Source organism: Chiloscyllium plagiosum, unplaced genomic scaffold (genome assembly GCF_037043375.1).
Source record: "Chiloscyllium plagiosum isolate Xiang-an unplaced genomic scaffold, Cpla_swu_hap1 HiC_scaffold_52, whole genome shotgun sequence".
Classification (NCBI taxonomy): Eukaryota; Metazoa; Chordata; class Chondrichthyes; order Orectolobiformes; family Hemiscylliidae; genus Chiloscyllium; species Chiloscyllium plagiosum.
In genome coordinates this window covers 29810512-29838052 of record NW_028270190.1, presented here as the reverse complement: position 1 = coordinate 29838052, position 27541 = coordinate 29810512, and positions in this window count along the sequence as shown.

Sequence of the window (27541 nt, the reverse complement as noted above, 5' to 3'; positions counted from 1 at the left end):
ACAGAAGTTAATGAGAGTGAAGACGGGCTCAACCAGGCTGAGGAGTGTGGTGGTGGTTATGTGCGATCCAGCCCGTTGCTCCAGGACGAAGCAGAGAGCCCTGAGATCATCCTGTTGGCGATAGATGTGTAAAGAAGTGCACGTTCACGGGAAAGAGAAGGGGATGGAGCTTGCAAAATGGTAATTCTGAAACTGGTGTAAACTGTCAGCAATATTACGGATGTACGTGGACAGGGACTGGACAGTGGAGAAAAGACTGAGTCAAGGCAAGAAGTGTTGTGTTGTATAACGCAGGAGCAGCTGAAGCAATGGGTCTGTCCGGATTTTTTTGGAGGATATGGAAGCGAGCTGTACTTTCAGAGGATCATCGCTTGCGGGCTGACGGTTGAGAGGGGCGATGACCAGATGAAGTGTGGTTAGTTATCGTAGTTGAGACAATGGCCCCATGTTCCATGGCGGGGTCATGCTCCAGAGGATGTATCTGAGAGTTGGCGCTCAGTCTCTGAAATTTAGGGTCCAGTACACCCGACTACAACAGTACCATCCTGATCAGCACATGCTTCATTTCAAAGTCAAGCTTGAAACTAAGCACGGAGAGAGTAACCTTTTCGGGTGGATGTAGTTTGGTTAATTGCGGGTGATGCAAAAAAACTGAGGCAACCATTGTCCTCAATGAAATGATCCAAGTGCAGGCAAACTGGCAGAGGGAGGAGTTCAGGTGCAAGGAAAGCTTTCGAACTGGTCAGTGGGATGGGGAGAGTATTCTTGTCCAAAGGAATGGGCACTGAGGCGAACACAGCAGAAGAAGAGTTCAATTCCATGTCGAGTCCGACATTCAGTATTTTGGGGTTGCACAGGGATAAAGCGGATACTTCGCCAAGTTTAGAATTTTCAGCATCTGAGAGTGATAGGTCAGGACATATCGTGCAAACATGAGAGGATTGGTAGAGGGGAAAATGTCAGATGGCATGGGTGGGTGTTTTAAAAAATTCTCAAGGTCAGGTTCGTAGGAGAGTAGTCTGACACAGAACAAACGACCAAGAGGCGAGACTGCTAGAATATGGGCATTTTATTCCCCGCAGCGTCGCACAACGGGTCTGGCTTATACTCACTCTACATGTTACAAAAACTGGGAGCCGTCAGTTCTCGTAGAGCGGTTGCCAACAACCCACGCTCGGCGGTTAAACGTAACCCCGGAGCAGACTCACCGAACTGGAGACTTTTCCGGCTGATATACTCTTTTCCAGATATAAACATTCATGTGAACAGCAGAAAAACACATTCCATTCTGGTTACATACAGATAAGAAGATTCACACGGGACTAAGCAACACCTCCATTCCGGTTAGATTCACACATGTATTGGGACATAATTTTTAACCGTTTCACCACATTCCACTGCTTGGAATTTTACACCACAGTGGGGAAGGGAGCAATGTTCCAGAGGAAGATGGGCATCTCTGAGTTGTTGCATCTTGTGGGCCTTGATGCCTGGAAGGAAAATGAAAACTTTATTATCAACACAGCGAACGAGCAAGAGAAGGAAACAGAATTGTGGAGTGGTGCAGCTTTGAGCCAATGTAATGCGACACTGATGGAGAGAGAAAATGTTGAGATCATGGCATTGACATCACATGATCAGTCTACAGAAAATAACTCATTGAAAATAATCGGGATTGTAATCGTATTGTAATGCCCTAAAATAACTGGGGTAACACTCAACCAACAAGATCTTACATTTCCGAGACTTCAGACAAAACTGTGAAAACATAATTATATGTTGATATTTTTAAAAAGGATAATGTTATCAATGGATTCTGGAAGGTATTCTCAGAGTTTACTTGTCACTCCCAACAGCTCTGGGGAACGTGAAAGCGAGCTGCCTTCTTCAACCATCTGTGTTTAAGCGGTGTGAATACACACACAGATATAATGGGATTCCAAGCTAACAAACGATTTTGAAAGAACAACATATTAGTCCCAAGTCAGAATCGTATGTTACTTAGAAGACAACTTGCAGGGGTTGGATTTCCGATTGTTTACTGAGAAAATTACCTGGACAGAATTTCCTCCGATTCCCATTGAACACAGTTTTCTCAGGTTCATTGATACAAGATGAGTCAAATACTATTTGATTGCAAAGGAAATGACTCTGATCTCATCTGAACTAAACTTGGAACATCAGTTACAGTAATAAAAAGCGAAAAGGGCAGAAGACAACTTGCTTGAACACTGTGCTCGCTCTGCTCAAAATGTTAATGGAAAACCGGTTCATGGACTTCTGATTCTGAGGAGATATTTGTCCTATTTGTGATGAGGCTCTTTGGTTAGGCGTTGTAACACAGAGATAGAAAGCTCCACTCTGCTCAGTGAGAAACAAAACCAAACTGTTCAAGGAGCATCGGAAAGTGACAGATACACACTATTGTCTGTTTCCTACTGGACATTGACCATCTCAACCACATCATGCACTGATCACCAATAACAACAGATAAGTCAGCAGATTGTGTCATCCAATTTGGAAAACAGAGAGAAAATGGATGGCCAGGGTAACTGGGAGTAACTGGGGAACTGGTGTAAATTACAGTAGCAGTGGCAGTGGCAGCAGAACAGTGTGAAGAGAGATCGTTTGTTGAAGAGTGTATCGCAGCAGAAGGGATAGTGCAAGGGTACAAGGAATGAAAGGAAACAGAACGGAGGAGGAAGACGAGTGGTAGATGAATTCTTAGTCACAGTATTAAGCTTGTTTTTGGAGAAGTGAAGTTGAGTGTTAAAATATCACTGTTCAGGAAAATCATGTTCGGATTTCTGTTGAAAAGTAGGAAATGATTTTTTTCCCGAATTGATTCTTGTTCTGTTTGCACATTCCCTGTATTTATGTAACTCTATCAAGTGCAGAAGATATGATCTCTTTTCTCCCTGAGTGTGGCATTTAGACATTTTTTAACTTTCCTTTTTTCAGTACGAGAAACAATGGGCATTTATTCTAACAATTTGCTTGCAATTCAAGGTAGAGATGAAGATATAACCTACACTCCTGATATGGGTCCTTAATGTGGAATTTAATTGAATCTATATCCACATCACACATGCTCTGAAAAACCATGAATGAATCTGTGTCCATCCTGCAGAGAAAAAAAAAATCTTCAGCTCTGAATATTGCAGTGAATGTTACAAAGGATACTCCAGTGCCACATGAAATACAATTATTACAGTGAAAGATTCCAATCCCCAGACCATTGTAAATCATTTACAAGCTTTGTGAGTAAAACATGCAGATACGTAGAGTGTAAAACATCGATTCAGCTTCCGTGTTCAGCTTTGAATTTCCGTGTTGAAAATGCTATTTGTGGCTCCCAAATAATAGGTCGTAACTACATCACTGATGAAATTTATCACTGATAAATGTAAGATGTTTCACGTCAGAACGAAAAAGACAAGGGAGTACTCAAACCATGAAGGGGGGATTAAATTTGTTCAGGATACAGGAGTACAAAATCATAAGGGTATGGAGAGGGTGAACACCCAACAGCTGCCCCCCTTTGTCGAAGGGTCAAAAACAAATGAACACAGATTTCAAGAGAAAGGCAAGAGGCTGCGAGAGCATTTGTGGAATCGGTTTGGCACGAAGAGAGTGGTATGCTTCTGGAATGCGTTTTCTGGGAGGGTGATGAACCTGACAAACTTTTAAAAAATGCTGGATATGTATTTGGTGGTGCAGTCTTGATAGGCCACTTTTACATTGTACAAACAGTGTTCTGTTATATACTCTGATATACGTTGAAGCAATAGCCAATTGTGCTTGTTTTTTTGTGCCTTTGACTGGACTAAGTGGCGAAATTGCAAATCAGCCACCTCTCATGGACTATCAAATCTTACTCAATCTAGGGCAGCCTAGCCACCTGTGAGATCACCCAGGATAATTCACATGCTCAGTGCAAATATTGTCCAACAATAATATCAACATTATTCCAGCTGTTTGCAACCATTATTATAACTTCAGCAATAACATGGAAGCGGTCTTTCCTTCGTTATAATAGACTTTCAGCTGTGACCGTGTTACTTCTCTGAAGCGTAATAAACTACTTCCCAGGTATTTGCTTGGACAAAGGGCAAGTTCTCCAGTGTTTTCCTGTCAGGTAGTCATCACAGCCTTCACCACCCCACTCAACTCCACTCCACCCAGCCTCCAAGACCTAATGAATTTATTAATTGATCCGTTGATGCAGTTCTACGTTCCTGTGACTTGACCAAGTGCATCCAAATAGAATGTTGGTATTTAAGACAGACCGCACTGAGACTGAAGGAAAACAGCAGTGTCCCCATTGAATCCAAAACCATTCTTCAGCACCATTTCACAATGCTCAAGTACTGCAGATGGCTTTGTCCCTATTCCAAAATAACCATTTAGGTTTATCTGACGAGCAGAAAACAAAAATATTTCTGTAGTTTGGTCAGGCAGTAAGTATATCAAACACGAGAGAATCCAAAAGCTTTCCTTGAATCAGTGGTATAATCAATATCCAACGACAAATATCCTTAATGTAACAATTCACCCAACATTTAACTGGACGAGCCAAGTAAACTCAGCATTTCCGATGCTGATAATTCTGTGGTGAGTCACTCATCTCTTAAAGCTCTCCAATTTCTATCCATTATCTAGATGGCACCTGTCAGGGAGTGTGATGGAAGACCTCCTGGTCCCTGGATGAGAGCGGATGCAACAACTGCTGTCGAGGAGAAAGCAGTGGCTTATTTAACGTGCATCACCAGTAATCATGCCTCCCTGCATCACTGACACCAAAGATGTACTGCTGGGACTTTGTCCCAACAGCACTGTGGATTATCAAGACCAGCTGGACTGGGACTTATCAAGGGTAATTAATGCTGATCTTGTTCCGTTAAAATCCCAAATGAATTCAAAAGAAAACACAATTTTCTTATAATCATACAACAATGCAGATATATTTAATGGACTGATGAGCTTATCACTGCCTCTGCAGTTGTGTGATACATTTTCAGAACATAGGTTGAAACTCAATACCAACTGACAGCTCAGATCACAAATATTAGAAGATAGCAGAACACTTAAGAAGCAGCTGACTAAACACTTAAAATGTTAGGACATGTCCGGCTATAGATCCAAAGTAAAGGGGATAAATGAGGTTTGTTGGTTTCTGCCTGGAATAGAATTGTTGGGCTGAAGGGATTGTTTGCATGCTATGTGCCTCTATGACATTAGGCTTTGAAAACATAAGATGTCGTCTCACTATTTGTATTGCTGTGCGCGTCACACAGTGAAGAATACTGTGAAAAAGGGCCACAACACACTGCAGTACACCAGGACTGCAAAAAGAAGAAGAGGAACACCTATACAAGGTATTCGCCAAAAACGGATACCCGCGCAACTTCATCAGCAGATGCCTAAGAGAAAGACCATGGAACAAAGACATACCACAACCAAAAGGACGAGCCACACTACCAGACATCAGGAGCATCTCGGAACTGACTTCCAGACTACTGCGACCCCTAGGACTCATAACGGCACACAAACCAACAGCCACGCTCAGACAACAACTCACCAGAACGAAGGACCCGATACCCAACATGAGCAAGACGAATGTAGTGTACAAAATACCATGCAAGGACTGCACTAAACACTATATAGGACAAACAGGAAGACAGCTAACATTCCGCATACATGAACATCAACTAGCCACGAAACGACACGACCAGCTATCCTTAGTAGCCACACACGCAGACAACAAGCAACATGAATTCGACTGGGACAACACTACTATCATAGGGCAAGCCAGACAGAGAACAGGCAGGGAATTCCTAGAGGCATGGCATTCATCCACAAACTCCATCAACAAACACATCGACCTGGACCGAATATACCAAGCACTACAGCGGACAGCTGAAACTGACAACCGGAAGCGGCAGGGACAGACCACTATAAACACCGGAGGAAACATCAAAGAAGCGCTTCGCAGGAGGCTCCCAAGCACTGATGATGTCGCCTAGCCAGGGGACGAAACGTTTGCAACAAAAACTTCCAGCTCGGCGAACAGAACCACAACAACGAGCACCCGAGCTACAAATCTTCGCACAAACTTTGAGTGAAGAATACAATCTCCATGGTCGCATCCTAACCTAAATCTACACCATTGCACTGTCACTGTCGTTTGTTCAGAATCTTGTGCCTCTCTTTGAAATATATTTGTTCATGTCCCTGCACCACGAGGAAAACTGGGGTTCACCACCATATTCTGAATGGAAATTAGACACGGGCATTAAATGCTGGTCTTGCTAACCGAATTTACTTCACAAGAATAACTTAAAGGTATCTGCATTTTAAAGATATCCATTCGGCACCATCTGATTCCTCACGCCGTTTTAATGAGGCTTTCACTTTTTACTGAGTCTCTGATCTTTCTGTAAAACTATGAAGTTTCCAGAAGTGCTTTCCAAGTTGTGCTCATAATTCAGCAAGGGAGCTTTGTGGCCATGAGAATGCATTCGTTATTTTTCAGTACTTACGGACAAGAGAAAAGTAGATACTAATATCAGGAGAAAGTTCTTGGCTAACCTGAACCCACTCTGCCATGCGGGAAGATCATGGATGATCTGATTGTGGCCTCAAAGACCCATTCCAGGTAGAGTTGTGGGAAAGACTGTGGGTTTGTAGAAAACGTACGTTGGGAGTCTGTTCTGTGGGTTTTCAGTGATCTGCTCGGACGAGGAGACACACCACTCCCACGCATCCCAGATGTCCACCTATTTAGAACACCATGTGTTTCTCACCTTTCATTCATTCCCCATTCCTCCTCTCTAAACAACCTCGTCAAAAATTCAATATGACAGAGTCCCCCTTGCCCTCACTTGCTTCACAATCTGGGTCCGCATCTAATGCATCATCCTTAAACACTTCCGCCACCTCCAACTAGAACTACCACAAAAACATCTTGCCATCCCAACACTTTCCACCTTCTGCAAGGACCGTTCCTTCAGACAATTCTTGGTTTCCGCCACTCTTCCCACTAAACGCCCGGAACAGCCATGTACCTAGTCCAGCAGGCGAAGAAAATGCAACATCTGCCAGCACAGCACCCCCTCACACCCATCAAAGGCACCAAACAGTCCTTCCACTTGACACAGAGGTTCACTATTCTTTCTTCAAACCTAGGAATATATTGAGGACTGCAGATGATGGAGATCAGAGTCGAGAGTGTGGTGCTGGAAAGCACAATACGTCAGGCAGTATCCGCAGAGCAGTAGAATTGAATAATTCCTGCTGCACTTTTCCAGCAACACTCTCTCTACTCTGCACCAAACTACGTTACTGCATTAGATGGTCACGATGTCTTCTTATCTACATCGGGGAATCCAAATTTTAACATAGTGAATGTTTCTCCAAGCATATCAGTCGAGCCAAAAGGGGAGGACGTGACATCCCAGTCACCGTCCATTTCAATTCCCCCAACCACTCCCTTTCCGACATGACCATCCTTGGTCTCCTCCATTGCCAAAACGAGCCACAGTGCAAATTGGAGGAACAACACCTTAGCTTCCGCTTGGGCAGCCGACAGCCCAGAGGACTCTGCATTGAGTTCTCCAACATCAAAGAATCCCTTCAAATCCTGCGACTATCTTCCCAGCCCGTCGCCTTCTACTACTCCTCCCTGCCACTATCTGAATTCATTCCTCCCCTTGACCAACTCAGTCACACACTGGAACTTTCTTCAGCTATCCCCACTTCACCACCCTGCTCCCGACTCGCGCTTTATCTGCAGCTCCCCCTGCCACCCCACCACCCAAGTCCTGAAGAAGAATGCAAACTGACGTCTGGGTAAAAATGCTGCTTGGGCCTGCCAACTGAATTTATTTTGATACCTTGTGTCAATTTGGGCACTTGAAAACTGCTTACGCACAGACATTATTTTTTCTGTTTAATACACTGAAAGGAGGTGTATTTCTTCATAGGATGTCACAACGCTTTCCCTCATTTTACAAATTTGCCACTTTGACACAAGATTTCATGACAATTGACTTATGTCCACTACATATTTTCCTTCTGTTTTCAACGATAAAATTCTTCCATAATGCAGTCAGAATATTTTGCCTAAAATGTGACCACATTCCAATGGAATTGACAATGTAATATTTTAAAAACATTTTCAAATCCATTACCCAGTTTCCAAACGGCAGTTTCAGAAATCAATTTTTCATTTGTAAAAGCATGGTCAACACACTTCAATTTCGATCTAACTGGTCAATTTCCATTTTATTATGAAATGCACACGTTAATTAAGGACTGGATATGTGACCGTAACATTTGACTTCGATTACACCTGGAATGAAACAACACGAATTGTGACTGGGAACAGCCCATCTGGTTTCCAGGCCTGCTCTGGCAGGCAACAGGATTTGATTGTGATCTTATCTCCACATGCCTGTCTTATTTCCAATACACCGAGCAGACCTCCATTCACCAAAACCCCTGGCTCCCACTACCCTTAACATTACCGATGACTAGAAACCAAAAGAAAAGCGGATGGGACAATATAGAAAGGTAAGAGTTAAGAGTGGCAGTAAGCAATTCAACCCTTGCTGTCCACTGCACCATTTAATATGATCATGGCTAATTTGTCCCGAAAGGCATTTGCGCTGCTTTCATCAGAAGAATACTTATTTCTTTCTTTAATCTGTGGTGTGATTTCGACTCCACGACACTTTGGGAAGTGAGTTCCATAGATTCACTCACCTCTGAAAAAAATAATTTCTCCGCAAATCAGTTTTGAATATTCCTTCTGTCACTCGCTATCTATGACAGCACGTTCGAGATGGTCCAAATCATCTTTCCAACGTTCAGCTTATCATTCTCCTTTTCCATTGTATATAAGTTAATCAGATACACCCCTCCTCTGTCCCATTCTTATGAATTCCACCAGAGTAACCCCATGCTATTCAACTGTTCTTCCTTTGACGCCATAAATAAACCTAGTGACCTTCCTCTGATCTGCCGTCAGTGCCACAACATCCGTCCTCATGTAAGGAAACCAAAACTGGACACAACTTTCCATGTGTGGTAACATATGTCATTTTAACCACATTTATTTCCGAACATCATCCATGCCTTCTGCAACGAATGCCAGAATTTCATTTGCTTACTTATATGTACGTGAAGAAAGACACTCTGATCCATAATCATTGACTGATTTGAATCTGCTTCTCATGTAAATAGGAACCTGCCCTTTTATTTTTTACGGCCGAAATGGACTCCTTTTCCAAAATAAATTCCGTCTTCCAGGTTCTCTCCCATTCTCCTGGCCTATCAATATTTATCTTCAAGCTCGAACTCCTCATCACAGCCCGCTGACTCCTCTCCCTTAGCCTCATGGGGGCAGATCAAACATTGAAACGGAAGCCTCCAGCTGACTCCCCTCCCTTAGCCTCATGTTGTCAAATCAAACTTTGACACGGAAACTTCCTGGTGACTCCCTTGCCTCAGCTGTTGGATCAGTGTTGCTGCAAGGAGACCGAATGGAGGAAGCTCTGAGAATGTGGCAAACTGGAGATTGTATACCAGATGGGCCACTTCAAAAGAACCAAGAGGGACTCAGCAGTAACGTTACTGATCGAAATGATCGGATCCAAAAGGACATAGATGCTGGACTGGGTCTGCACTGGTTGGGGAGGGAATGACTCAGCTCGAGAAACATATTTCAACTCATTCCCAGCAATCGACAGAATCCAGACACATTGATTGATTACCATTTTGGTAACAGTGTCTACTGCACACATTATTTCCAGAGATAAAGTTCCACTATTACATTGCGAATAACCTCTCTGTGTATGACACTTTTGCTGTGTTAAACGGGACAGATTTTGATAGATCTGGTAACTTCGCACTGGACTGCGCGAGGTAATTCGGGTCTTTATCAACAGCAGCAGAATTGCACCCGGGACAAGATGCACTATCACTGTCTAGCATATGCTCCAACTTACCTTGATCATCAAGCCAGAGGATACCTCTTTGTTCAGCAGAGAACAGAGGAGCGCCTGCCAATCGAAGCACCAGGTACGCCTCAAAATGAGGTGAAGTGACCAACCAGGACCACTGATTCACCAAATAGCGAAAGCTGCAAGTGATTGACAGAGCTAACCAATGAATCAGACGTATTGTCTGTAATCCTGTCACATGCAGTCAGTGTGAATGGTGGTGGCCAGTCAAACAACTCACGAGAGGAGGAGGATCCACAGTTGTAAATTTGCTTAATGACGGCAGAACCAACAATAGAAAAGATGAGGCTGAGATAGAAATGATGACGGCAAGTGTCGATGCAATGATCTATTTTAGATGGCAGTCTTAGATACATCAATTCATTTTGTGTCGTATCTACAAACAGCTGAAGGAATTTGATCATGCAAAGGTTGTCGGCACTAATAATATTCCATTCAAGCAGTTCCTGCTGGGCGACAGCACTAGCCATTTACCTGACAATGTGGAAAACTGCGGGTGTGTCCTGTACACACACAAACATCAGACATTCAATGACTGCCCCATTGCTCTAATCGTTATAATCAATAAAGTGATGAAAGATGTCATCTACAGTGGTATCAAGCAGCAATTCTTCGGCAGAAACCTGTTCACTGAAGCTCAGTTAGGGCTTACCAGATACAGTCATCACTTGACCCAATTGAAGCCTTGGGATAGACAACAAGAAAACACACAGCGTAACTCTATAGGTGAGGTGAGAATGACTGCGCTTAGCATGATCAAAACTGCATTTGATCAAGTGTGGAATCAAGGATTAATGTCAAATCTGGAGCAAATGGGGATCAGGGAATCCTCTGCCTTGATTGAGGTCATGCCTGTTACAAAGAATATGATTGGGTTTGGTTGAAAGCAGACATATCAGATCCACAACAGGTTTGCAGCAGTTTCTCGGAGGCGGGGGTAGGTATCACGGATAAACCTGTAGGTCAGATCGGGATGATCATCTTCTTCTCCTGTTTAACGGAGACGACTGGTGGTAGTTTTATTAAACAGTCATCATGCCTCAAGTAAGGGAGAGGTTGAATGTGAAAATCCATTATACTCACTTTTGACCGTGCAAGAATTAAAACCAGACTGTTGTTATTAATCTGAATTGCAGACGAGCTGTTCCAACAAATGAGCGAACCAAGTCCTCACTCAGCTCCTTCGGAAAGATATTTTAATGTCAATCTGTTACCATTTGTTGTAACATACCACTGTAGCAGGTGGAACTTGAAGAAGATTTCCGAGCTCAGAGGGAAATATATGATTTGTGAGTTAGAAAGGTGTTCTTGGTCCGAGGATTAATAATTCTCCGTTGCCTCTTAAATGAACATACCTCTGCCGTAAAGTCACAACTGTGTATGTTTGCCAATGACTGGACCGTTTTCAAAACCATTTGCATATACTCAGATCTGCAAAATACGATGGCGTGAGCTTAATGGTGGCAAGTAGCAATTGCATTATACACATGCCAGAAAGCGATCAACTCTAACAATACAGAATTGAAATATCATCCTCTAACATCCAAAGCCAATGTCAGCACTTAACTCGTAACTAGCAATATCCTTGAAAGTAATATTAACTCGAAATGGAGTGACCATATAAATTCATTACCCATCCTCTGAAAGGCCTCTGCCCGAAATGTCAACTTCCCTCTGCCTCGAAGGCTGTCTAACCTGCTGTGTTTTGCCAGAAACACACCTTTCGGCCTGTATAAATTCATTGCATCAAAGAATATGTCATAGGCTCGGAATCCTGCAGAAGTAACATACTTCATGGTTTCTGAAAACCTGTCCACCCTCTATAAGACGCAACTTGAATGTTTTTTCGATGAAATAGAACATAGAACATAGAACATAGAAAAGTACAGCGCAGTACATGCCCTTTGACCCTCGATGTTACGCCGATCCAAGCCCACCTAACCAAAACTAGCCCACTATCCTCCATATGCCTATCCAATGCCCGTTTAAATGCTCATAAAGAGGGAGAGTCCACCACTGCTACTGGCAGGGCAATCCATGAACTCACGACTCGCTGAGTAAATAATCTACCCCTAACATCTGTCCTATACCGACCACCCCTTAACTTAAAGCTATGCCCCCTCATAATAGCTGACTCCATACGTGGAAAAAGGTTCTCATGGTCAACCCGATCTAAACCCCTAATCATCTTGTACACCTCGATCAAGTCACCCCTAAAACTTCTTTTTTTCCAATGAAAACATTGGAAGTGCCTCAGCCTTTCCTCATACGATCTGCCTACCATACCAGGCAACATCCTCTGCACCCGTTCCAGTGCCTCCACATGCTTCCTATAGTATGCCGACCAAAACCGCACACAATACTCCAGATGCGGCCGCACCAGAGTCTTATACATGACCTCAGGACACCGGACTGTGGGAGGGGTATGGGTGGGTTGCGCTTCGGCGGGGCGGTGTGGACTTGTTGGGCCGAAGGACCTGTTTCCAAACTGTAAGTAATCTAATCTAATCTAAAAAAACGGACTAGAGCAGATGTATGAGACCACCATTATGTTCACTTCCCATTCCAAGCCACACACAATCTTGATTTGTAAATGCATTCCGACTCCTTTAGAGTCACAGTTTCAGGTACCCTCCCTAATGGTATTGTAAGTTCACCAACAATACGTGGAATGGAGCGGGTTAATGTGGCAGCTCATTTCCACCTTCTCAAGTGCAGCAAGGGACGGGAAATTAATACTGGTCCAATCACTTTCCAGGAAAAAATTAGAATGAAAAATATTGTCCAACATGCCATTGCTGGACATTGAGTTTGGGTTTTTTTTTTGAGCGCAGGCTGGTTGAGTCGAGGCAATACCTTCTTTGTTGTGAACAGCTGGAGGGATATGCTCTTTGAAAAAAATCAGTCAGTCTTTCAGTGGTATCTATTACATAGCTAGCAGCACACAAACACTGCCATTCGGTAAACACACTACTGAACAGTAGGATACACAAAAACAATAGAAAATGTACTCATATCTGACTGTAGAATGTTTAGATACACAGTGAGATTGTTGGAATGAAAAGTCTTGCTGTGCATTTTCGCACACAGTATTTGTACAAATAAAAATGATTGTATATTTAGAAAATCCTGGCAACTCTTAATTACTTGTTCTTAGGTACGGTAACGAAAGTCGTCATTTCAAAGCCTCTAACTGTGATTTGGTTAATATTGTCAGCATGTTGTCTTGAAAGAAAACTGAATAAATGGGCGAATTTGGTGCTTATTGAGTAATCGAAGGGTGCCTATTAACAAAGCACGAAGTATCTTCAGTTAAAAATGTGTTCGCTGTTAATGTTCAGAAGAATGCTGCAAACATGTACATAAAATATTATATCCCAAGTCATGCGCAATGACATTGGGCCGGGATCAAAATGCCCATCCATGCAACTGCATAACACCGTTTGGGTACTGCAGTTGTTGAGTTGACATACGCTGAACATGGTTTATGAGAAATTCAATGTAAGGTGCTATGCTCTGCAGAAATCTTTCCTCTTTATGGTCCCTTCATTCAAAATCGGGTCCATGGTGCAGAGTTACGCATTTTTGGTGGTAAACCAGAAGAGGTAAACTTGCAAGGCATGCTTGTTTTCAGGCCTTTAATACAGATGTTGAAATATGTTTGGGCCAGCGCAAAGCCCTGTACTTGTGCATTGGCCAGTCTGGGCCAAATATGTCCCTGTTGAACCGGTATGTATCTAACTTTCCGTCGAAAGGGATTGTGTGAGCAACAGTCCAGCTCCAGTTTCGAAGCTCTCTGGACTGACTTTAGAGATGAACAGCGTTTTGGAGGCAGTGGTGGTGCCCATTTGCTCAGTGTCTGAAATCAGGCTTTTTTCAAAGTTATTTTCCACAGCTTTGCTGACTAGAAGACGGCGTGTTCACTGACCTGAACATGAATCAGCCATTTAATATAGTTACTGAATTGTGTAGTAGTTAACTTTGCAATCGGGTAATTTAATTATTGTTAACTTCATTAAGTTTTAACAGAAAAACAATAATGTTTGGTCTATGTTGTGATGTGTAAGAAATTAAATGACATTAACTCTGCATTGTAGAAGATGTGAAAGTGACCTGCTATATATTTCCCACAGGCAAATCAGGCAACAGTCCGACATTGTAAGACAGGATTCAGTGAACAGGAATATTTCCTCGGCAAGATCATCATCTGCTCTAGTTAGTTTTGTCCCGCCGACAGGCCAGAGCCAGACAGTGGGGAGGGGGTTCGGCTCTTTCGTCTGTAGTCAACATGGAGCTCAGCATTGATGCTGAATCCTGTGGCTGACAGACCGCTTTGCAGCAGGTCATAATTGACCACTTCTTCATCAATACACCTGGTGCAGATACAGCTCAGCATTTAATATATCGATAGAAATGACTAAGAGACCGTCCGTATGTAGGGGAAAAGTCATTTTCACAATTTACAGACTCCTCACCATATTATGTTGCCACCTGTGTGCTGAATGGGACAGACTTTGAATATGTCACGCAACTAACAGTCAGGCGTCCATGAGCTGCAGTGGGCCATCGGCAGCAATAGAATAATACTTTGGACCACTGATACAGGCTGCAACCTCACGGCTCCGATATCTCCTCCTCTGAAGAAACCTTAAAGCCAGGGATTCACTCTCATTCGGCAAGGATTTTGGAAGGACATGCCGGGAACAACATCAGAGAGACCCAGATATGAGGGGACAACCTGGAGAAGCTCTTATTGTCTTCATCTAAAAATAGGCTAACATGCATGTAAAACAGCACACCAGAAAGTGATGGACAGCTCAGTGATCCCACAATAAATAATTCCAATCTATCTCTCCGGGTCTGCACCTCTATTCATAAAAGATAGCAAAAAATTAACAGACCATTGGAGGAGGAGGCTTCTCTCCAACAATGAAATCCCCAGTTTTGGTGGAGTGCAGCACACCTGAAATTAACAACAAAGCAGCTGTATTTGTTACAATCTTCAGCCAGAAGGGTGAAGTAGATGATCCATGTTGATCTCCTTCAGTGGGCCCCAGCATCAGAGACCCCAATCTTCAGACAATTCAATTCACTCCACACAATGTCAAGAATTGGCTGGAAACATTGAGGACTCTGACTTTACTTAAGAGGTTCCGACATCTCTCATGAACGTGTTCCATTCCAGCAAGAAAACTGCCCTCTACCAACAATGTTATAAATGGCCCAATTATGTCTTGTGTACAAATAGCAGGGCTCTTGCATTACAGCCAGTCACTGACCCATCGGTGTACGGTGTACCACGTAAATGTAAAGGAAGTTTCAGCAATAATGTGATCAATCAGCAACAACAAGCTCAGATGCTTTCAGCTCGTGCCCCGTCAAGCTCACGTGTCTCCTGACCCCATTGCAAGATCAGTTCAATAGAATGGAACTCCAAAGGAGCAGTCAGACTAATTTCTCTTAATATGAAGGCACCATTAAAGAGTCATGATTTGGAAATGCCAGATGAAGGACCGTCGCTCCGAAAGCCGATGTGTTTCCAAATAAACCTGATGAACCTTAACCTGGTGTTGCGTGATTTTTAACCATTGAAGAGTGCGTGACAATAGGAGACCGACTAAAAGGAAAGTTAGTCAAACTTTTAGAATGTACTCTTCTGTTTAGAAGCATCGCGACCAAAATATCTGGTTATTGTCAGTTCAGTAAATCGAACTCCAGGACAGCTCTGCAGCCATTCCTCAGGAAAATAGGTGTCCGAGACTCCAGATGTTTCAATTACCCTTTCTCCGTGATGAGGTCAGAGTGTGATTTTTCACTGATTATGGCGTTCCTCAACAGACCACCTTTGATGTAACAAGACCTGGAAAACATCCAGGTTTAGTCTGAGAAATTGCAAGTAATATTCCAGCCACAAAAATATTAGACAAATAAGATGACAAACAATGAAACCACCGTCTTTGATTTTCAATACCATTTCTATCACTGCGTCCCTAATACGGTGTTTATCAGCATCCTGGGTTCTATAATTGACAGGAACTTGCATGGACGAGCCACATAAATAAAATTGTCTTCAAGAGGATGTCAGAGGGCAGGACGTGTGCAGTTCATAGCTTACATCCTAACTCCCAAAATTGTATGATGGATTACATCTCAGTAATAACCCAGGACAAAACCAGCCAATGTAATGGCTGTCACTTACATGATCCTCCATCCCATCCCCCACTGATGCTCAGCACTCGCAATATGTAACATCTACAAGATTCACTGCACGAAGAATGATGCGACAGCACCTTACAAACCGACAGCTATCTGGAAGAACAAAAGCAACAGGTACTTTGTAAAACCAACTGTCTGAAAGCTTGCTCTTTGATACGGTCAGATGAAATGAGACTCACACAAGAGTTTGCAATTCTCAACTGCTCAGACCCGAAAAGCAGTCCAAATGCGGCAAGAATTGGACATCAGCCGGGCTTGGGCTGGGATGTTTAGATCAGAGCAGTGCTGGAAAAGCACAGCATGCCAGGCAGCATCTGAGGAGCAGGAAAATCGACGTTCCGGGCAAAGGCCATTATTCAGGAACGTTCATGCTGAAGGGCTTTTGCGCGAAACGTCGATTTCGCGCCTGCAGCCTGACCTTCTGTGCTTTTCCAGCACCCCTCTGACCTAAACTCCGGTTTCCAGCATCTGCAGTCCTCACTCTTGCTTTGGACTGAGAAGTGGCAAGAATCAATCGTGCTACACAAGTGTCAGACAATGACCATCATATAACGTCTAACCATTGCTATTCAACATCGAAAGACATTGCCATTGCTGAATCCACTGTCACTAACATGTTCAGGTTTATCCAAACAATACAGCTGCTATGTTGAGAACTTCAGAACAGATGTTAGGAATTCTACAGTTCGTAACTTTTCTCCTGTCTTACTAAAGCCTGTCCATTATCTCCGAGATACACGTCAGGAACATTATGGAACAATCTCCACTTGTGTGAATGAGTACAATTCCAACAGTACTCAAACATTTTGACACTCTCAATCATGTGTGTATGCTATGGCACTCCCTAGAGAGCACCTTCCGCACTCATTGCCATTGCCAGCTGGTTGAAAAAGGACAATATTTCGAGAATAGTGATCTCAATTCATTTGTTTGAAACGTAAGTATTACAAAGGACAAAGCTATAATAAGACTTGGAGTTTAAGAATGACCCAGAACAATTTTATTAAGCGAAAAGAGGTTTCATTCAGTTGAACAGGAAACAATAATAAAACGATAAATCAGAATCAGAGCAGTCGGAGATATTCTGAGGACAGATTGAAGTGGCTCAGTGGAAACATGTTACCAAACGTAAAACAGGTCACACTATCAAATCCATCCTAAAGGCGAAATTGGAGAAACTTGGTTTGTTTTTACTTCGTCATCAGTGGCTGCGCAGTTTAATGATAGACATGTAAAATTTCATCAGAGGCATGCAAAAGAATACTTCGAGGCTTTATCCGAGACTAGATATATCATTTACTTGCGGCTATATGTTCTTGGTTAAAAAAAATGGGCATAGTTTGATGGACGTTTCACATTTTCTTTTCCAGACAGCATATGAAAGTACACTGGAGAACACTGGTAGATGAGAAGAGGATAGGATAACAACTAATAAGAGATATCTTGACACAGACATGAGTAGGCGCGGAATGGACTAACATAGAACATACCAAAGCAAAACCTTCCTTTTTAACTTTAGAAGGGCATCATCTGTCAGTGCAGGCTTGGTGAGCTTAAGGGCCTTTTCATGAGATAATTTATTCTAAGAGCCAAACCTTTAGAGCGGGAGTGGCGAGATGCTCGTTAACTGATTACCGATGACCAACAGACAAATTAATGTCGATCTCTTGTCATCAATTTGCAGCTTCGTGTCCTTGCTCCCACAGGGGCAAACTCAATCTGGAGTATTTGAGATGGAAATCAGAGCTGGTAACTGATAACTCCACCTCAGCCCTCCCTCTTGCAGAATTCTATCTTGAACTTCAACGTCTCGAGGTACACTGCACAGACAGAAGATGCATGCATTCCACACCCATCAATGCTGACATCTGTTATATGCCAGCCTCACCATACCATCGCAACACATCTCCGACCTACTGACAGTCCAGTCATGCGCATCAATGCCCAATCTCTGATTGCACTGACAACTCTTATTGCAACGCTGCTGTAACGACACTGTTTTCAGGGACACACACAACTCATCGACTGCCCCTCTTGGCTGCTCACTGGATATTTGTGCACCGACACTTTGACCTGAAATGAAGGCTCACAAAATCATTCTCCTACGTTACACTGTCATTAGTCGTTGTTGTGGTTCTGTTCGTTGAGCTGGGAATTTGTGTTGCAGACGTTTTGTCACCTGTAAACGTGACATCCTAGTGCTTGGGAGCCTCCTGTGAAGCACTTCTGTGATGCTTCTTCCGGCATTTATAATGTTTTGTCTCTGCCGCTTCCAGTCGTCAATTCCAGCTGTGCGCTACAGTGGTTGGTATATTGGGTCAAGGTCGATGTTTTGTTGATAGAATGTGTGGATGAGCGCCATAGCTCTAAGAATTCCCTGGCTGTTCACTGTTTGGCTTGTCCTATAATAGTAGTGTTGTCCCAGTCGAACTCATGTTGCTTGTCATCTGCGTGTGTGGCTACTAAGGATAGCTGGTCGTGTCGTTTCGTGGCTAGTTGGTGTTCATGGATACCGATCGTTAGCTGTCTTCCTGTTTGTCCTATGTAGTGTTTTGTGCAGTCCTTGCATGAGATTTTGTACACTACATTGGTTTTGAACATGTTGGGTATCGGGTCCTTTGTCCTGGTGAATTATTGTCTGAAAGTGGCATGTTGGTTTGTTTGCTTTCGTAGTTCAGCAACCACCCCAACACACACAAAAGAAGTTGCATCAAGATACTTTTCAAAATGGCCACAACACACTGCAGTACACCAGAACTGCAAAAAGAGGAAGAAGAACACCTCTACAATGTATTCGCCAAAAACGGATACCCCCGCAATTTCATCAACTGATGCCGAAGGGAAAGACGACAGAATGAGGACATGCCACAACCTAGAGGACTAGCCACGTTACCATACATCAAGAACATTTCATACTATTACGATCACTAGGACTCATAACAGCACACAAACCAACAGTCAACAATTCAAGAGAAACTAATATAAACGCAGGAGGAAACGCTTCACAGGAGGCTCCCAAGCACTGAGGATGTCACCTAGATAGGGAAGCAAACGTCTGCAACACAAATTCCCAGCTCGGCAAACAGAACCACAACAACGAGCACCCGAGCTACAAATCTTCTCACAAACATTGCCTTTAGTCGTTTTGCCCCCTAACCAGAGCTTCCAGGTTCACACGCTGCTGTACTTGCTTGTTGCTTAGCATAACCACAAAACCAGGAAGTTTGATATCATTGCCCCAAAGGCAGTAAAAGTGTCCAGCACAGGGAGTCAATGGGAGTTTCAGATAACAGTCCGGGAGCTTGGACAGGTCAGCCAGCCTCTTGTGAATGTTACAGGTAGGTTCCTTCCCTGTTAGGGGTGAAGGGCTAAATGTTTGGACGACCTATATCTCTCTTGGCTCTTTCTGCCCTATTGTGGGATAAGGCTTCTGGAATGACAGGAGTACCAAGAGGTAACACAGGCGATGGCAGTGGGTAGCACAGCTATTGGTGCGGGTGGAGCTGATGGAAAGGTGGCGACGTGTCCTGGATGGTGGAGTCGCCAGCACAGGCACGATGATAAGTTGTGGAGACGGGTAGAAGAGAGGTTAGAGAGAGAATGAAAGAAGGTGCTGCATTCATAGTGGGAGAGGGAAAACATGAGCCTTGTTAGGGAGGTGGATGCAGTAACAATGAGTGCGAGGACACAAAGTGCAGATGGTGTCAGTTAACCTGGTAGAGTTGAGGCAGTCACAGCTGAGCATTTACCGAGAAGGTTGGCACCTCATTGAACCAGGGGTAAACGTCATAGCAAGCTGACAAGGTCTGGTGCCATGGCCTCCCCTGCCAAGTTCGGAGCAAGATAATGTACATCCCCTGCACCACGCCATTCACCAGAACATCGGGGACTTGTTTACAAAGTTGGGCTCACGTTTTACCCCACCTGCCGTGCCCAGGGCCATTTCTGATTAAGAATACAACAGTGTAATGACTTTTTAAAAGTTGGCACCTGTGACAGGCATTAGATTAGAGTGTTTCTGGAAAAGCACAGCAGGTCACGCAGCAACCGAGGAGCAGTAAAATCAATGTTTCTGGCAAAAGGCCTTTGTCAGGAAGGGCCTCTGCTCCTCGGATGCGGCTTGAATTGCAACGCTTTTCCAGCACCACTCTAATCTAGACTCTGATCTCTAGCATCTGCAGTCCTCAATTTCACCTGTAAAAGGGAGACTCGTCCATTCGCGTTAATTCAGGCAGTGGGCAGTTTTTTTGCTGAAGGGGAAAATCATATGGTTAATATCAGGTGAGAGGAAGACCAAGCGTTTAGAGAAAGTAGTTAATGAGACAGATTGGGATGATCTCATGAGAATACTCTCTTAATCTTGTGGACAGACACCCTCCCAAAAACCCAACAGAAATAACACTTGACTAACTCACAAGATAAATCAGGCCTTTGTCGATCTGATACAAAACAGAGAGGTACTAGGTTTTTGAAAGAATCCTGGAAAAATCCCCTGTCTTACACTGACCACCATTATCCAATTCTCACTGGATACAGGGATGGTACCAAATAACAGGAGAACAGCTAACACCGCAGATTTGGTTATTTTGGAGCAACGGAATGACTAAATATGTCGAAAGCAAGAATTTTCTGACAGAGGATAAACGGTCACTGAGAAAGTCCCGACGACTGCAGGAAAGTCGGCCTGGATTTGTCGAAGAACGATCGTGTGCAATTAACCTGACTGTGTCGGTTTGAGGCAGTATCTTATAACCTGATGTGTCTTTCTTGAATTTGACTGGAAATTAAAAACGAGACTTTAAAAAATACCAACTGTGGGCTGCAGGTGAGTGGAGCTAGTAACCCACAACGATGCAAGTCAAGGCCTTTGGGGACATCAACAATAGAGAGGAATGTACAATAAATGAGACCATAGTCAGTGTAGGCCGATTCATGAAGGTAGGTGGACATGTCAATAATCTCGTTCAGACAATAAATGAAATAATTTCCTCGATCAGTCAAATTGCACAAAATACGAGCAGGACGTTTATGCTGAAAATGCTTAAATAATGACTCCAGTCACAGCTTGTGTACTGTTGTCAGTTCTGGTCATCCCATCACATGCAAGGATAGAATTCGACTAGAGAGAGTACACAGGAGATTCCTCACTCTGTGAAAGTAAAAATGCAATTATGAGGAAAAATTGGATCAGAGGATGCTGAGAGGAGATTTGATTGGGTTGCATAGATTATCGGGGGCTGGGTAGAGAGGGAGGGAATATCTTATTCCTGTTGGAGAGCTCAGTTTCCACAAGCGAATATTTAACGTAGTTCGTTAAAATATTAGAGAAATGTTGATTAAAGTTCTTATTTAAGCCAGAGTACGGATGGGATCTAGAAGTCACACATGGAAACGAAGTAGCGGCAGAAACTCTTAAACCATTTTCAAAATATGCCGAGATCTGCATTAAAATCCTATGGTGGCTGGGGAGTCAGAAAAATGACTTAAACGAAGCATTGCATTTTGTACAACATAGACAATATTCAGAACGATCTCCTCTGTGTTGTGCTACTTTCTGAAAGTTTCATACGTTACCAATATATGTTAGGACTAATATGCAGGGATGATGGGAATGGGCAGAGAGGTACAGTGTATAATATGATTATCATCACAATAATACTGATCTCATCCTTTAATACACAATATAACTTCACTTGTTGGCATTTTTATCCTTCCTGTATAAATAGTGAAAACAATTGTATACCCAATTCTCAGTCTTGGTCACACTGTAGCCACATTCCATTATGACAGATGCATCTGACATAGTTCAAAACATTTAAAACTATCATTTCATTTGTCTTCTCGAAATACACCAGGTTTCAAAGACCAGAATGGTTCTACGGTCCAGAGGAAATTACATAGGTTGAAAAGTTATATGAAGGCTGGAAGATATTACAGAGTTATGGATTGTGCTAGAGACTGAAGAAGATTCCAAAGACAAGAACAGCTTTAGGTTTTGGGTGAAGTGAAAACGAAGATGAAACAACCAGTTCAATATTTCGTCTGTAAGAGCATGTACAAGGTAAACTCTTGACAAAATCTGGCAAACATACTACCTGACAAAAATATGTTATTACTTAGCTCACTGTGTCTGTCTGCAGTAAAAATAAAATCGGGACGGTGACAGACCAGTCAGGCATGTGAGGCCTGTAAGTGGCGCCAACACTGTGACAGAAATTCTGTTCAATGATGCAGATCTATTTCATACCAGCTGATACAAATTTCTTTTTCCCAGTAATATTACCTCAGAAAGTGGCAGTTTGTTCTGATCTGAGCCCCTGTTGAGCGGACCATTGATCAAGAATTGATATCTGGGAGTTGTTGTTGCATAGAATCATTTCTTTTGCAAGTGTTTTCGGCAAGAGTCACGTGGAGACAGAGACACAGAATAGATAAATACACTGAAATCTGAAAACAAAACCACTGCATTAATCATTTATAGCTATCCACATTTATTCTGTGAAACATTCCCATAATGAGATGAGAAAGATCCCAAGATCCCACTTTCTCCTGAACATGGTCAGCGGATCTAATCTATCCTGGAACCAACCTCCAAAGTCCGATCAGAAAGATGATAGACTCTTCCTCCAACCTGAACAGAATAGTCAAAACAGGTAGATGTCGCTCGGAAATGGGCCTCTGCATTTGCGTCTCATTACGATTTTTAGTTTTGGAATGTACAAACCACCAGGCAAATCCCCAGTTCTTTGACATTTTCACGGTTTGCGTAAAGATTTTTTTGTTCCTTTGCCAGTTGTCATGGTGGTGATTATCGAGAGTGTGGTGCTGGAGAAGCACTCCAGGTCAGGGATTATTCGAGGTGCAGGAGAATGTATGTTTGGAGCAAAAGCCCTTCATCGGGAATGATGTGGTTGTGGGTATGTTGCCAACCTCGCAAGTTGATTTCCTGACGCTTTGGCCCTTGTCTAAATGACATCTTCAGTACTTTGCAGCCTCTTCTGAAGTGCCTCTGTGCTGTACATTCTAGAATTTATTTGGCCCCATTTCTGCTGCTTCCAGTTGCCGGTACCAATTACTTGTGTCGTGGCTGATTTTGTTGGTGCAGGTCAATTTGCTTGTTGATGGAATCCGTAGCTGAGTGCCCTGACTCGAGGAGTTCTCTGGCAGTCCACTGTTTAGCGTGTGCTATGAGTGATGTGTTGTCCAGGTCGAAGTCATCTGTGCGTATATTTATTTGGCCAGCTGTTCATGGCCTGTCGAAACTAGTTGGTGTACAAGGCATGTGGATTGATAACTGTCTGCCTGTTTGTCCTATGTAGTATTTCGGGCAGTCTATTTGTTTGGAATAATATAAATGAAGTTTGTCTTGCAAATGGTGAGACTAGGTATTTTGTTCTGATGAGTTGTTGGCTGTACGTTTATCGGCTGTCATGAATCCAGGTGATCGGAGAAGTCTGGCTATCAGTTCCGAGATTTTTTTATGTAAGATAGTGTGGCAAACAGGTAGACAACTAGCAATCCACATCCACGAACACCAACTAGCCACTAAACGTCACGACCGGCTGTCCCTGGTAAGTGACATCTTCAGTACTTTGCACACTGATGACTGGACCACAAATTCGACTGCGGCAAAATAACCTTCATAGGACAAGCTAAACAAAGGAGAGCGAGATAATTCCTGGAAACATGTAACTAATCCACGGACTCCACCAACAAACCCATACTGCATTGAACAACCAGAACAGCCAGCCAGAAGCAAAAAAGAAAGGAACCAAGTGAAATCCAACTGAGACAGCACGGGGAACTTCACAGGTGGATGCAAAACACTTAAGATGTCAGTGAAAAGCACTGGAGGAGGACAAAACGTCTGCAAATCAAGTTTATACTTGTGTCTGGCGTGGCACGATGGCTCAGTGGTTAGTACTGCTCTCTCACAGCACCAGTGACACAGGTGCGTCTCCAACCTAGCGCGGCTGCCTTTGTGGACTTTGCGCTTTCTTCCTTTATCTGTGAAAGTTTCCTTCGGGAGCTCCAGTTTCGTCTGATAATCCAATGATGTACTAATAATGGAGAATTGGACATGATAAATTGTCCTTAGTGTTCCGGGATAGGTCGGTTGGACGCACTAGTCTGGGTAAATGTAGAGCTCTGGGTTGGATAATCTTCGGATGTGTTGGGACAAATGGCCTGTTTCCACACTGTAGGGATTGTAATTCCTCTGTCCCAACCATTCACTCCGCTTTCAACACACTCGTTTCTACAGCCTTTCTACTTTGTAGAGTTCACCATGCTCCCAGATATGTACAAGGCCACAGTAGTTGGTTTGAGTTTTTAGAAGCGGTTAGAGATCGAGAAGAAGCTTTCTGCTTGGAAGAAATTAAGATAGAGAGTTTAAAGAAAACAGAAGAAAAGATTATATTGGTGCTGCAGGTTGTTGATAAGAGGAGGTTATACTGAAATGTATGGGACTTCTTTCGGAGAATCTTACAGAAAGAGGGTTCTGGCAGCTGGAGATGATCTAAGAGATTGGGAGATATGTAGATATTTATAAACACTACAGATACGTGGAGTATTTTTGTCGTGACTGGAGTTACGGTGGCATGGTAGCTCAGCGGTTGTCACTGGTGTCTCATATTACCAGGAACCCAATTTCAGTTCCAGCTCCAAGCGATTGTCTGTGTAGAGTTTGCGCATTCTCCCCGGAGGATTCCACCCACAATTCAAAAGCATGTGCAGATCAATTGGCCATACTAAGTTACCCATTGTTTAAGTATGTACAGCTTACGGGTATTCGTCAAGGCCAAGTATTCGTGAGCACTTGTTGGGCCAAAGTGCATACATTGGATGTGTTCTATTATTCGAGAGAATGAGGGCAATAGGAAAACATTATTCATTATATGAACAGTCCGAATCAGGGAAATCATATTAATGACGTTTTTCTGGCTGAGAGAAATAAACAGGAGCGTCAGTGGTGATTTGGTGACCTCTGTGTAGTTATTTCCCTTTTAGCATCTGGCAGATGTTACAGGGATCGGGAAGGCTGATGGTATTTCAAAAGATCGGGATGTATTTACAATCTGAATGTTGCAGAGATAATGAGCTGTGTAGGGGTAGAAGGTGGTTACAAGCTTGGGAGCTGTATAAGGGTGAAAAGGATATTGCAAGGCTGGTTAGGCATTGGATTAGGTTACACAGCAAGAACAATTGTCGAGACTGGAGCAAAGAAAAGACAATGGCAAAGTTGTAGGTGTTGGGGAAATTTCCATATGCGATGAAGATTATAGTGGCTGGAGAAGGCTGTGAAGTTAAGGACATTTGACAGGCCACGAGGGAGTTAGTGATGTTCGTGATGACGTGTTCGAGAGAAGATTGCAAAGATTGAGAAGTTTCAATGGATCGAGTAGTTACAGAGGGAAGGGGAGTTGTTAGTACTTCAGAAATGTTACATAAAGAGGGAGAATTGTAAAATCTGGAGGTGATTCCAGAGAAAGGAGGTTTATATGGCTTGCATGAGTTCCAGAGATAAGGAGGCCTGTATGGGCTGATGGTGATTGCAGAGAATCATAGAATCTCAGCAGGTTAGAAACAGGCCATTTGGCCCAAGGGAAGTCCACACCCAGCCAGACCCATCTCTCCACCCTATTACTCTGCATTTACCAAATCCGCACACCCCGCATTCTGAGTACTCGCAGATAATGTTTTTCCAGGTGCAACTCCCTCTTCTGGTTTCGAACCAGCATTACTCATTCTTTTAACACGCTCTGTGTGAGGTGTGCACAGAGTATTCATGGACAGCGTGGGCTTTCGGTTTTCGTATAATCCCCGCCTGCTCTACGATCTCTAACCGATCCTTCAGCATTATTCTTGCTTTGCAATTCGATTCTCTACCTGCCATCGATTCGATTGCTCTCCATCATCCAGGAAGCATTAGGTTTATTTATCCTGCTCTTCCCATTTGATGGGCCATTCCTCGATTGGACCCAAGCCGCCTCCTCACTAAAAGGAGCCTATGGTTCTTTGTTTTTCTTTTCTAACCAACGGGGTGTTCCAGTGAAACTTTCCCAGCTTCATTCTTACCACATTGGAGGCCACACACAGTCAACGAACTTTTCTGACTCTCAATTTTTGCGTGCTATTCTCACTCGGAATTATTGCAAATCATTCTCCACCATTATCCTGAAATTCTAAAAGAATGGTTCCTGTGTCCCAAAACGATTCCTTACTGATACTGGATCCACTTGCTCAATCTCTTTCCTAAGCCCCAGGTGCAACAGTACATGCTGTCTTGGGCTGAACACACATTACAACAGTAAGCTCTCCTCTATGTAATCTAGTTACACCCACCCCTCATGACCTTGCACGAGCAGTATCCCAAAATATACCTGGATAATCTACGTTTCTCACGGTATGAAGGTATAGACGTGTACTGGACCTTCAGAAAAGTTAAAAGAAAACAAAACTACCTGACAGCACCAAATGTTCTAAACAAGATAGACTATAACATTTTTGTTCCAGCAGCTAGAGTAGCTGGCTGCCTGGAGAGCAAAAAGCAAACTCAAATTACGCCAAACAGTTTAAATAACAAAGAAAATCCAAACTCAACTCAAGTTTGAACAAACTATATTGACGATATTAAAAACCAATGACGCAATGCGGTGTTTTGAGGGCTCGTCCGAGAATTTAAAGGTTTGGGTGTTGGATTTGTTATTTGAACTTGTTAGAGAGATTTGAATAGACGTGGATGTTAAAAGTATCCCAGGAGGTTTTAACATTTACAGGTTAGTGCCCGACATCTTTAAATAAAACGTCGGTGAGTCTCTTTGATTAATTTTCTTGAATTTTGGCTGATTAAATTACAACTGAGAGAAGTGGTAATTACAATTGTGAAAGAGAATGAGGAATTTGAAGGTGATTCTCAAACGTGCCAAGAAATTTTAGAAGGAAAGAAATATACCATACTTTTAGAATGAGCAACGAGGTTAGGTTTGGGTTTAACGAAGGACAAAGGGAAAGCTGTAATTGAAAGGGCATTACTCGAACTTCGACGTAAGTCAGAGAAACAAAAAAAGCGCAGTAGGGTAGAAAAACGTAAATTGAAATTGAGGGAAAAATGTAGTTAGCAAATAAACAAACGGAGAAAGTGGAAAGAGAAACAGAGAGAGGAAAGAGAAAGGGAGAGAGAAACAGAAAGAGAGAAAGAGCGAGAAAAAGGGAGAGAGAACGTTCTTAACTGAGCAAAGTGGGACAAATGAAAGGAAGAAAGAAGGAAAGAAAATGTTGTTTGCTGAGCAACAAGATGA